Raw genomic sequence first — 12,916 nt, 5'->3', positions numbered from 1 at the left:
GACCAATGACTCACCACCTGCAGCAGTCAAAGTCATAATGGACAGGTCCGAGATACAGTGTACCAGCCTACAGTCGGGTTCTCCATGCATTAACTCCAAATATTCAGACCGACTTAGCTATTCCCAGTAATCTGAAATATCTTCTGACAGAGCATTAAAATGCCTATACTATGTATTAAATGCTGTATTAAATTCTGCCCATAATATCTTAGATAGTTGGTAAAGAAGTAAATCTGAGATAACCGAGGACTCAGATATTTTGTAAAGAATGACTAGTATATATTCACCCTTCACAGCAGTGAAAAGGGTTGGTTGGTTGGTCGATATTGATAATTCTCCTAGAAGAGCTCTGGATGATTGTAATTTTTCAGAGAAACTAATACAAAGAAAGCATGGAATTTCCAAGGCTGAGTGTTATCTGATGTCTTGTGGTGAAGGATGCATGTTACAGGATTCCATGGGTGTTGCATAAGACTATAAGTATTCTCAAATCTCTTTGTCGTGTCTGCTTTGAGTCTTTTGTTCTCTTTACTGTTCTTATGTTTACACTTGATAGCAAGGTGAATGATTAGTACCAGGATTTAAACATGTTTACCCTGGACTCAAACTGAGCTACTATAAATGTTTTCCTCTTATACAGTAACAGAATTGTAATTCTTAAATGCTGCAATTCAGAACTGTGTATTTATTATAACAGTCATTCTCAGGGATTCAACTCTGCCCCTAAGACATCTGTTTTCTCCTCTTAAATCTATCTGTTGGGAACATATAAATAAATAGTGAAAATTCTTTAATGCTTTCACTGTTCATGCTAGCTGTTTCCAGTCTTTTAACCAAAATCTGTCTTATTAAACACCCAAGTGGCCCTGTAAGTCCCATCTTTCATCCCAAAACTTCAAATACATACAGCTGCAGACTCCATTGCCCAATGGTACTCAACTTCTCAGAAAACTACTTCACCAGAACCTAAAAGGAATTTTCACCAACCAAACACAAACAAACACAGTGCATAATAGCTAGCCTAAAACCCTACAACAAACAGCTACATATCATAAAGAGAGAGCCCTCTCTGATCACTGTTAGGCTAGAAACAGTGATCCAAAGACTGGTTAGTGGTTACCCCGGCCGTATTCCCTTGGGAGTCATAGGGAACAACCTGGGTGTTAACAGCATAAAGGAATTTTGGGCAATGATCCCAGTGTAAGGGTAATCCTTTTTTCAAAATATGTGTATAACCTTTAGCGATTTCAGCATAATGTGGAATGAACCTCCTTAGAAAGTTAGCTTTGCCTTGGAGTCTCTAAATCTGAAGTAAATTTGAAGGTGGAGGCATGTCAAGTATTACCTGAACCTTAAATGGGTTGAGTCGAATTCCGTCCTTAGAAACTACGAAACCAAGTAGTCGACCAGAACCAACACAAAACACAAACTTGTGTGGATTGAGTCTTATCTTGTAGTGTCAGCAACGTAGAAATATGGCTCTCAAATGCTATGGGTGATCCGTCTGCTTTCGCGAATGAGCCGATAGATCGTTGAGATACGGTTGAACGATGTGTTTGATTCATGGAAGATGTAATTCATTTCCCTTTGAAAAGTTTCCCCTGCATTCTTTAATCCGAAAGGTAATTTTCGGTACACGAATGTGCCCCACGGACATATAAATGCAGTCTTCGACTGGTCCTGTGGGCGGATATTGATTTGATTGTATCCGAAAAATCCATCCATGGATGGAAATATTTAGCATCCAGCACATTCGTCAATTATCTAGTCAATGAAGGGTGTAGGATAGTTGTCCTTCAGACACGCTTGATTTGCATCCCTATAATCAACGCACACTCTAATTGTTCCTTGTTTTCTAATTACAGGAACAATATTCGATACCCAATCAGTGAGAGGAATAGGGCAAATGAAACCAGTATGCAAAAGTTTTTCAACTTCCACTTTAATGGTAGCGGCTTTCTTCGGATGGACAGGTCAAAGCCGTCGTCGTACTAGTTTGACATCTGGATACATCTTGATTTCATGTTCAACAATTCTCAAGTCAATTCCTGACATTTCTTCATATGGCCATGCAAAGACATCTCTGAATTCACAAAAGAGAGTGGAGTAAATTTATAGTTCTGATGGAAAACAAGATTTGCCAACTTGAATATTCTCTACAACATTAGGTTTGGTCGAGATATTAATGGCGATAGTTTCTTCAATATTGGATAGATTTCACTCGGAATCTACTATATTTACAGTACTTGATAAAAAATAAAAAACTGAAGGTTGATTAAGGTCGCTCAAATAATCTTCATTGTTATCTTGAATGTGGGAACGATGGTCGTAATCTTCCCATGGTGTCTCTCCTATCATCATTGAATGTATGATTCCTTCATCTGTAGAATGTATACGAGACCAAGGATCAGAACAACTACCATAGTCTAAAGACCTATCAGACCAAACACTCGTTGAGTGCTAATTCAGGTTTGCCACCCAGGCCCAGAAAATTGATTACTACAAATATTCTATGGGGCTTGGAGGCAATACCTCGTTGTGATCCGCACTATCAAATTTGTCAAAGTTCTTTCTAATTGTAGAAGACATCATATGACAGGTTTCCACTGTTGCCAATTCCGCAAGTCCAGGTGGAGGCAGGTGGGAAAAAGTACCCATTAAGGAAGGGTCTTTTAGGATACCTATTCCGACATTTTGAAGTGATTGATGACTTCCATGGATCAATGGAATGCTTCTAGTAGCTTGTGATTTGTTGGAAAAAAAAGGCTAGTTGGTCGATGATTGTGATTTCTCCTTGGAAGGGAAATGCAATCTTTCTAAATTATGTAGACACAACGGCAGCCATAGCATAAATCCAAGGCCTTCCCAGTAATTGTAATCAAGGTTTCCATCAATGACCTCGACTTCAATCTCTACTGTCTTTCCCCCCCGGTTCAACTTGAAATTTACTTAAAATCCCATACGACGTGTATGTTCTTCCACCGAATGCTTTTAATGTCGTTGATGATCGCGACAAGGGTGGTGAACCTAAAGTTTTCCAGCAACTCATTGACATAATACAGGTAGATGCCCCCTCATCAATGATTGTTTGATGAAAAATTTTATTGAGAGCTTTTACCTATATAAGGACAGCGAGTTGGGTTGGTCACTGAGGTGTATATCCTTTATCATTAAAGGCCACAAGATTGGAAATCGCTGGATCAATCCCACCTATTGTTGATAACAAAGCCTGCTTTTGGGAGGGGCAATTCTACAGTACCTCAAGTGTCGACATAACGGATCGCGATTGAGCCAAATCCTCCACTATATTATAATTCTGTGTAGCTCGAGCACGAGGATTAAATGTCGATTTATGTACGACTCCCTTTGGCAGCTTTATAGTTAATTTAGGAATAACGGGTGGAACAACTTTTGGAAAAGTTGTTGTCGAACTACTAGGTTGATTTGTAGCCTAGTTGTTTGATGATGATGGATTCCCATAGTCTTCATTCCTTGTCGATATAAAAGCATCATTTTGCTGTTTTGAGATGGATAGCATAAGCACTTGGGATGTGGAAGCATTATCGATAGCAACCAGTTTAGTTTCTGGTTTCGGAAATGTATCAGTTAACACCGTTGAGGTATTTGAAGTCTTTAAAAATTTCACAATCTCAACTTAATGTGGGCAATCTTTCGTCCAATGCTCATCGTTGCATATGTAACATGGATAACGAGGTTTCTTTTTCCCACTAGGGTTCTCAGAAGATTTTTCAGGAGTTGAATCTTCCTATTTCTTCTTATTATTTTTCCCTTTCTTCTTGCCCCCCGGTTGCTTTGGATTTTTGCCCTTGTCAGATGACATGGCATTAACCTCCGAGGCAAGAGGTTTGTCATTTTATTTTTTACTAGAAACTACAAGGGCTTTACTAGATGGAGCCTTTACGGTTTGTGTGCTTGAGGCACCGATCACACCATCACCGATGTGAGAGTCCCTGTTTGATTTAGGAGGGGGTGGAATGGAAAATTCTAGTCTAGGAGAGTCAGGAATTTTGTCATAGAGTGTGTGAGACTAAGTATAGATCAAGTCTAAATATTGGGCATGAGCAATGAATTGCTCTTTAGTGACAACTCCTCCTTTTTCCACGTCCTCAGTTATAGATGGAAATAAGGCCTTAATAATCCACTTAGCTAAAATTTGATCAGGAACATACATCTTTACCATTCAGCGATGCCATCGCCACTCATGAATATGATCAGATATGTGAGTGTTCATGGTATGTTTAAAGTTGGTAAGAAGTTCTGTTCCTGTTTCATACCTTATGGGTAACTAAAAGTGGGTTAGAAAAGTGGTGGCAAGGGCACTGAAGTTATCGAACGAAGCTCTAGGTAATTCAATATACCATTTCACTATCAAACTAGTGGGCGTTCTCTGAAAAAGGCGAAGCCTAATCGAATCATCATTTAGGGTGTTAGATGAGCACCATAAATGAAAAGTCATTACGTGATTCGATGGATCTTCACTTGGATTTCCATCGAATTTAGGAATATCAGAGGGAAGTTTATGAGGAATCGCTAGCCACCAAGGCGCATATGCAATTGGATCATTCGTTAGCTAGTTCAAATCTGGTAACTCTAGAGTTGCTACAGAAGGCAACTGTTGATTCAGGTTAGGTGAAGCATACCTAGGATAAGATGGAATCGCTTGAGCAGTAGGTCTTTGCATACCAGCATAATGTATTTGATGTTGCTAACTTTCATAAGGTTGTTGGACATAACTAGTATAGTGAGGTTGTTGATAACCGTTTTGAAAATGCGGTTGTCCATTACCTACAAAGCCTTGTTGCTCAGGTCCTCAGTAGGTTTGATATTGACCAAGCCTAAGCTGAGGTTGGGTTTGTTGGAATTGCAGTTGTTGGTATTGTACCAACCATGGTTGTTGGACCATTTATTGTTGCCCAATACTAGAAGATTGACCAAGATGCTGAGTGATAATACCCATTTGAGCCTGAGTCGTTCCAGGTAAGGAAACACTAACCTGAGGTTGCGATTGAGCCGTAGAGACAAGAGGCTGTTGTATTACAACCTGAGAGACTTAAGGTTGATTCACAACAGGCAGTGCTTGTACTTGCGACACAATCACAATAGCAGGTGTAGTGGAAATATTTGACACAGGTTGGATCGGTTGCATTGAATATACAACCCTTGGTTGTTGTGGCAGTATTGGTACCCAACCACTAGATGTAATTCCGGTTTGACCTGAATTTTGTTGTGAACTCTCATATGGTTGTTCTCCTGGAGGGAACAATGAAAAAGCATACTGCCCTCCATACGGTGGCAGTCCAGTGTTCAAAGGATATATCGGTCTTTGAAGACTGGTCTGCCCAAATTGATACTGGCATGCAGGATCAATTTTCTAAGTTTCAACATAAGAAATACTAGATGGGACTCTGGATGAACAAATAGGAATAGACCATGTCGTCGAAACACCCCCTGAATGGACTCCAGCTGGTGATTGATAGCTAGCCAAGACAAATGGTATACCAACAAACATTGTAGGAATGGTAGAAGGAATTTATGTTGTAGCTGTATCAGATGACACAATCCTAGATGTTGATGGCTACTCAGACATGTTTAGTCTATCCAAAATATTTCCTAGTGATTTGACAAGAACTTGCGATGAAGGATGATTAAAAGGACCAACTTTAGGGGTAGAAGGATACAGATGAATCCTAGTTCCAAAATGTAATGGGGTACTGGATGGAGGATCCTCTACTATCTCCTCCATGGCAACCAGTCCAGGTGGAAGAGGTAGGCCATCAGGGCCGTAAAATATTTCTATAGCCGAAGAAGGTATAGCTTCTGCAGTGACAGATACTGGAGGGGTGACACCTTCTAAATTCTGGAACTCGACTTCCATATGTTTAGGTAAATGAACTTCAGTCTTTGTTTCAACTCTAGATGGAGTTGTTTTAGGTATATAAGTGTCTACCATTACACTAGCATTAGTTCTAATGTCCTCTTGTAACTACGGAACTTCTTCTCTAAAGGAAGATGTATTAGAAATGATCGGAGTAACTATAGTCTCTGAAAATGTTGAAACAAAAGTTTCAAAAAAACCAGGTGAATTGGACTCAGTTAAACAAGACCGTTTTGCTCGGAATGGTTTCATTTCTGGAGTCAAAGACAATGCCTCGCTAGTCTCTACGAACGACGAGGTTTTGATTGACTTTCTTCCACGATTGCGAATTACTTGATCAACTCAAAATTAAGGGGAAAATAATGTTATTCCGAATTTGATAAATTTTAATGATGCTTTGACACAACTTTTCTTTTTCAATTTTTAAGAGTCGAGAGAAAGCTAAAGATGACTCTAGTCCCCTCCAATTTTTAATGAGCCTAAAGTGACAAGTGCTTAGATGGACCTTTTCTTTTAAAGAGTTGAAAAGGAATGAAAGTGACTACTCTGGAAAATCTAGACAGAGGGATTACCAAACCAATCACAAAACTGCAAAATACACCTTGGTGATAAATTAAAGAGAAATTACCAAGGACTTATGTACGGCAGTCAATCTTCCCGAATGCTATGTTCAGTGCATTGTGATCGATAGGGTGGCACACTTGGCTTCTTATGGATAAAGGATATAAGCCTATTGTGGTCTCCCAATATATAATCGATGGTACTGGGAGCAGAATTCTGTGCTAGCACTTGTCATATCAAGGAGGAGGAATCACCCAACCTTCAATGAAAATGATAGTTACTAGATTTTACGACACTGGAACACGTCTCTAGCATAGACATCTAGATGTGTTGTGTTAAGTTCCAAAGCGTTATTAAGTTCATTGAAATTTATTTTAGAGTTGATCTTGTTTAAAGTTTGCCTTTCAATGGTTCACCGCATGGTGTTGATTGGAAATTCCTAAAAATGCAATCTACAATGATAAATAATCGTTGTTTATTTTGAGCAATGAAAATCCTAGCTACTAGGGAAAGAAGATTACAATTTCTTTCAAACAAAGAGCAAAGAGCACACACTAGTGCATTTTCCTAAATCATATTTTGCACACAAACTAAATGAAAATGAAAATGCATGTATTTGTTTTTTCATTCCCCTTAATGTGAAAAAATTCCAAAAAGGAAAACTAAGTATAGCAAAGACCTGAAATATTTCACTTAAAGCGACATTTTTTACAATTTCTTTTTCAAAATAAAAAGGAAAATTAAACGAGACTTTTCAATTTCAAATATAAAATGATTTCGACACTTCAAATATCAAGAAATCAAATCAAGTACATGACAAAAATTTCAAACGATTATCCAGGGAAGGAAGATTCAACGACACTTCTCTTTTTAACACAAAACGAGAGTTACGACACTTTTTGTACCAAAATGATAAATCGATTTAAGAAAATTTTCGACAAAGGATTGTAAATGATGGACAAATACACAAAAACATTTATTAATCCTAATCAATGAAGGGTGATATATGTGATGCAAGGAGGCTTCAGTAAGGAGGCACTGTTCATAAGCAGCAAATCAACTAAACAAAACTGAAAACAAGGACAAAAACCCCAAATTTCAAAATGGAATAAGAAAGATCATCATCAGACTCAGCACACTAGGCTTCACAGAAACAGGGATGCATCACACTTTACAGGCTCGGGAGGTGCGATTCATACTGGTTCACAGTGATAGACAGTGCGATGGGCAAGGGAGCGCAACTGAAATGGGTTTTGGCTCAAATTTGCAGCTGATTTCAGTGAGTTAAGTTGAGGTATGATGGACAGTAAAGAGAAAAGTATAGAGGAATGATGTTGAGAGGTTACTGAGCTACCAAAAGGGCATCTAGAGTGCTTATAAGTCAAATGTTTAATTCATAAACTAAATCAGAGATTGACTAAAGTAGCATTCATCTACTATGCAATTCAAAAGCAAGAGCAGTTCGAAGGCTACGTGGCTGGCTTCAGGCTCTATCTATAGTTTATAAAACTACAAATAACAACAAACAAACATCTATTCATCCCCAGCGGAGTTGCCAATTTGTTTCTGGGAAAACTAGTGTCTTTTCGATCGACTAGCCCTCTAGGTTTGGAAGCTATCCTAGAAATAACAGTTTAAAGTTCATGATTTCTTCTATGTATAATAGATAAGAGAAAGACAAAGGAACCAACCTGGATCTTCTGCTTAACTCCTAACTTGATCTTTCTCCCCCTTGATAGAACTTGCAACTCCTCTCTGTACTTATCCCGCTTGGAAAGTACCTGTAGAAACACAGTAACAAAGAACCGTCAAAGCATCTTGATTTATTATATCATAATCATTATGGAATCAAAAATATAATGAACATACAATGACATTCACAAATCATAACATTCACAATTGCACAGTTATATGGAAGAAAACTCGAAGAACTTTATTAAATAGAAGGGAGAATTACAACCCAATTATCTGATCCAACATCATCCTCCCAGCATCAAGCCCTCTTCACCTCATGAAATAGCAAGATCACACCAACAATATAATGCTCCTTCCTCAAACTATCAACACTTACTTGCAATTCACAATATTCCAGCCTCTGGATCTCTTGATGAGGGATCCATTTATAGATGTGCGCAAGGGTGTGAGTCATCTTTGGGGTTTGATTAGTGTCATTCCACTTGTTACATTTGGTTCCACAAGAGGGGAGATAACTGAAGTTTATATCTCTTACTCATCCTTGGGCGAATTCAGAGAGGCAAGTGTCAGAGGGGAAGTTTCTAGAAGATTCTATGAACATCCACTTAGCAAACTGTCCCGGACATTTGTCCATCCTCACTCATCGCATCTTATATAAGGCCCAAATAGTATGCATCACACCTAAGCATTGTATCACTTAGTATGCATCACACCTGGCCAGTATAGCAGCCAGTATGGTTCAGTTTAGGCCATTTCTAGATGGTTTTTCAGGTGGAACTTTTGGGGAATGATGTAATCAGATGACCATGTTCTTTTAGGGTATGAAAAAACTCTTTTAGGGGTTAAAGAGCCCTAGTTTATCAACATATAATATTGGGGTTGAAGTGCCCAAATATGTATATAACATTCATCTAGACAAGACTCTTGTCCATGCTATTGGTGAACTAAAAAATGTGCTTATTTTCCTATCATTTGATCTCGAGTTCACTATTGAATGAACGTAGTACTTGTGGACATCCCAGAAGCCTACAGGGTATTACTAAGTAGGCATTGGTCCAACAAATTACCAGGTTATTTTGCTACCAATTGGTCACATTTATGGCTTTCATATAAGGGAAGGAATAACTAAATCTGAGTAGACAGAGAACCTTACATGAAACACACTATCACACCCTTTGAGGGAAATAATGAACTAGTTGTTTTCACAAATATGATCTTATGAAATTGCTTCTTGGAGACTAACGTAGGGTGCTACCTTGCTCAACCTTCCCCAGTTCCACCATACACACAGTTGGAACTCCTTCCTAGTCCAACTAGCATAAATGACCTTTGTACAATAGACAGTAATAGTACTAGTGTAGGGCATAGTTCTTGTACATATGATGTTTGGAATTTGTTTTTTGATAGTTCTAAGAAACATGAGGGCTATGGAGTTGGTTGTGTTTTAATAGACTCACGACACAGAAAACACCTTATCTCTAACCGCATGGAATTCGAGTGCACTAACAACACTGAGATATATGAAGCACTCATCCTGGGCTTACAAAAGGCCATTGACCTCAAGTTTGGAGTTCTTAAAGTAGTAGGTGACTCTGATATTTTTGTATAATAGGTATGAGATACTATACATTATGTGTCACCTAATTTGAAAATTTATTAATAACAGGTATGGCATTTTATTTCTTAATTTCAAGCTTTTAACATTGTATATGTTCCCAGAATGTGTAACACAACTACAAATGCATTAGAAAACGCTACTGCTAGGTTGTCACTACTTAGGGAAAGTTTTTCTGTTGAAATTATTTATAAGCCATCCATCTTTGATAATATCACAAATTTTCACGTTTTTAATGATGACCAACATATACTACATTTCATAGCAAACAATAATGTATTCAAGGATGTAGTTATCAATGAAGATGAGCATGATAAAGCGATGTACGATGCGGCTCGAGAAATCAAGGAGAACCGCATGATGAAGGGCATGGTATCGCTAGAGAAAATGTATTACTTGCAGAATCACTTTAGAGGGTTAGTCAATGTCAAAACCCACAATTCAACACTTTCACATGTCTAGACTAATCTTGGAATATATAAAGATGAAAAGTTTTTTAATATCGATACTTTCTGCACACCACAAGAGTAGCAAGTCTTCATCAAATTGTTCAAGTAGTATTGATATGTTTTTGGGTGGACATATGATAAGCTCAAAACTTACAACACGCAAATAATCTAGCATGTTATCCCAAATAAGGAAGGGGCCAAGCCTAGCAGAAGCTACAGAAAATGAATCCGACGTTTGAGACCCTAATTTAGAAGGAGTTGAGGAAGCTACTAGATGCTCAAATCATTTATAAGGTGCGACATTCAATGTGGGTGTGAAATAAGGTCCCACTAAGGAAGCAGTCCAGGAAAATACACTTGTGTGTGGATTTTTGAAATCTCAACCATGCCTCAGACAAAGACAATTAACCAGTGCTGTCAATGGAACATATATTATAGATAATATCAGGGTTAGAAATGTTTTCTTTACTTGAAAAATATTTGGGATACAACTAGGTTCTGGCCTCAAATCCTGAAAAACTTAAAACTAATTTCCAAACAAAGTGGGGCATGTTTGCATTCAGAAGAATTCCCTTTTGACTAGTTAATGATGGTACAACCTTTCAACGTGTGATGGACATCACATTTCATGGACTGATCATTCAGAGCATGGTGGTGTATCTTGACAATGTCACAGTGTTTTAAAGACGACATCTGATCACGTACGCCCCTGAAGCAAATATTTGAGCGATATCGAAAATACAAGATATATTTTAATCCCAAAAATAGTATTTTTATAGTGTCTAAGAGCAACCTCTTGGGCCATATCATAATGGAAAGTGGGATTAAATTAGACCCTGAAATGGTTAGGGCTATTACGCAGATTCCCTTCCCAATGAATAAGAAAGCCATGCTATCCTTCTTGGGGGAGATAAACGTTCTCCACAAATTCATCTTTGATTACGCTCAAATTGTGAAACCTATGTAGGAGATGATGTAGAAGGATGTAATTTACAAGTGGGACAAAAGGGAAAAGGATGCATTTTCATGTATTAAGCAAGCTATTGCAGAAGCACAATCCTTGTAGTGGCTCCAACGCTCCACTATTGGAGCTATTGGTGTTCGTTGTATACATGTGTCTTGGGAATTTTGCTTAATATATGAATCCTGGTAGCAAACACGTTCTTCATGCATGGATTATGAATATTTATAATAATATTCTTATGATTCATGTTTGTTTTCACCTGTACTAAAGTAGTTGAACTATTTTAGTTATTTTAGTGCTTATCATATTGATAATGTTCTGTAATGGTTGCAATGACCATCACATCTTTGTGGACTATTCCATTGGATGTTAGACGAACCTCTCAGGTTTGTGTGTGCTTCTACTATAGTGGTACTATTATCTCTCTATTAGAGCCTCACTTTCTTTTCCCCACCACAGTAGAAGAAACTCGACACACCTACAACCGAACACTCACTAGACACACTCACTTTATTTTCGAAGGAACATATGCATTCTAATCTCTTGCTGAAATTTAGAGCCAAGGAAAACCTTTAGGAAAATGGTAGCCAACCTGTATTTCGGATGGGGCTCCTATCCCAAATAATGTGAGGTCTAATTGGGACCACATATCGGGTAAACCCCTTTGAATGTTGCTAGGTCCAACATTGCTAATGAAAAAGAATTACACAAGCCAAATGGAATGAATCTATAGGAAAAGGTCCCCCATGGACATGTGAAGGTGGTTGTATCTTGATCCTCAGGGTTAATCTGGATATGGTTATGCCCACTCAAACCATCAAAGAATGAAAATAACTTCTTCCCTGCAAGACCTTCCAAAACTTGATCAATGAAAGGCAAGGGAAAATTATATTTCTTTGTAGGCTTATTGAGTTCCATATGGTCAACATAGATCCTCCACTTCCCATTCTTCTTGGACACTATAATAAGAGGACACACCCACTCACTATCTAAAATTGGGTAAATTACCCTGCATCCAATAGCTTTTGTAGTTATTATTTCACAATGCCTTTAAGGGAATGGTTCATTGGGTTGGCGCATAGGTTTATGTCCTTCTTTAATGTAGATATGATGGGTACAAACTAAGGGATTCACCCCTTTCATATATTTATAGTCCCAAGCAAAAGCACCAAGATGTTGCCTTAACATAGTGAGTAGTTTCCCTTATTGCTCTATTGAGAGGGAAGGATTGATTTTCAAGGTTTTGGATGGACTGATTTCCACAATATTAACATGATATTGATCAGAATTGGAAGTGATAAATTTGGCCCATGGGTTGTTCTCAAGTTTCCTTAAGGATTTATCTACTCGCTTATCAATTGGCATGATGATAGGAGGTTGTTTTTACATAAAGTTGTCAATAAGGTCATCCTCATATGGCTTCCTTCTTCCTATAGTAGTGTCTAATGTACAAACTTGATAGGGGGATGATCGATAAAAATATTCCTCTTCTTCTTCCTCTGCCCACAAAGGTAAGTCACGCTCAATAAGGGGTTGATCAGGGTGTTATAATACAAGCTACTTTGTGAGCTGCCCATTTTTAATTGCCATGTTTCCAACCCTGCAACTCATGTAAGCATCAATAGTGGCTAACCAAGGTATCTCTAAAATGAGAGGGTATCCATTAAATTTGGTTTTGGGTTGGAGGATAAGGAAATATGTGGGGTACTCCCAGAAGTTAATAAAGACCATCACAT

The sequence above is a fragment of the Pinus tabuliformis genome, chromosome X (assembly GCF_031772625.1).
Source record: "Pinus tabuliformis cultivar Carrire ecotype Pingquan chromosome X, CPIR1, whole genome shotgun sequence".
Taxonomy (NCBI): domain Eukaryota; kingdom Viridiplantae; phylum Streptophyta; class Pinopsida; order Pinales; family Pinaceae; genus Pinus; species Pinus tabuliformis.
This window is presented reverse-complemented; position numbering follows the sequence as displayed.